We start from the raw sequence: 1,299 nt of genomic DNA on the forward strand, positions 1-1,299 counted from the left end.
TTGTAACACTTCTGGGCTAAAGCTGCCTACTCTTGGGAACTTCTCCCCGTCATGTACCGTCATTCTCTCCCATTCATCACATAAAACCTCTGTGTGTGAACCGTATTTTTCACACATTACATACCTTGCCGACCCGATTGGTCGGTTTACTAAATCAACCCGAACCAAGGTTGATCGCCCCCTACCTGAACAACTGGCCCCCATAACTTGCAGGTGTTGCTTTAGCTTCAGCGAACCCTTACAAAAACCAAGATGTCCGGGGCAGGCCGGCGGCGAAGTTTACCGAGTACTCCACTCACTCCTCGCCCACGTTGGCCAGTACTGCAATCACTGTATCCAGAGCTGTTGTACCCAACCTAGGGCCCCTGTGAACCTTTATTTACTGGGGCGTGTTTCCCAGCAAGTATCGGTTGTTGGATAGTTCCTGAGTGACCAGCGAACCTCCCTTTAGAAAATAAAAAATTACACAAATCACGTCAGAATGTACAAATAGTGTTTATGACCCGTTTCGTACACAAATGGTACTGGTCAGATTAACTAATGCACACAATTACGTGCGGTACAATCGTTCAGCACATAAGCAACTAATCTTATGTGCGGAGCGACCAGTGGAATCGAAAATTGCGGCTGCGAATTCCTTCAGCATGAGCTTTATTGGCCTATATGGGTTCTGCACCAACCCCCTGGGTTGTGCTCTTTATTTTATTTATAGCAGACTTCCTTGTCTGCTGTACCTGGACCTCCTGGTCAATTCTGTACCTCCTGGTCTGTGCTACAGTATGACCTCCTGGTCTGCTATACTCTAATGCTCAGATTTTATTTTTAACAAGGGATGCCTCCCTCGCCACCATGCACATCACTTATATGTATGTACCAGGCGAGAACTCGACTTCTGGTGGTTCAACCTCAAAAAAATTGTATAATTGCAAACACTCACTCACCACATGTACACTTTTGTTTCTATTTCTATTTCTGCGCAGAAATTTTCTTTCCTTTAGACCAGATGTGTTGTAAATTTGGAGAAGGATCTGTTAGTCTAAATTTCGGACACTAAAATAGATTTGCGCTATTTATCGCGTTGCCACCTTTTCGCCTGTTACAATAACACTAGCGTGTGATTTGAGTTACGTGGGCGTACCCGGACGCTCCGTTGCGTAATATACGCTGCGTGCGTCGGCCTTTGAGTTGCGTACGCGAGTCTCACCCTTTGTTAGAGACACGTGTACACAAAGCAACTATCCACCGTAACACAATGTACACGTTTATCAATGTAGGTGATCCTCGATCATCTACCGAACA

Source organism: Pseudophryne corroboree (genome assembly GCF_028390025.1).
Source record: "Pseudophryne corroboree isolate aPseCor3 chromosome 1 unlocalized genomic scaffold, aPseCor3.hap2 SUPER_1_unloc_3, whole genome shotgun sequence".
Taxonomy (NCBI): domain Eukaryota; kingdom Metazoa; phylum Chordata; class Amphibia; order Anura; family Myobatrachidae; genus Pseudophryne; species Pseudophryne corroboree.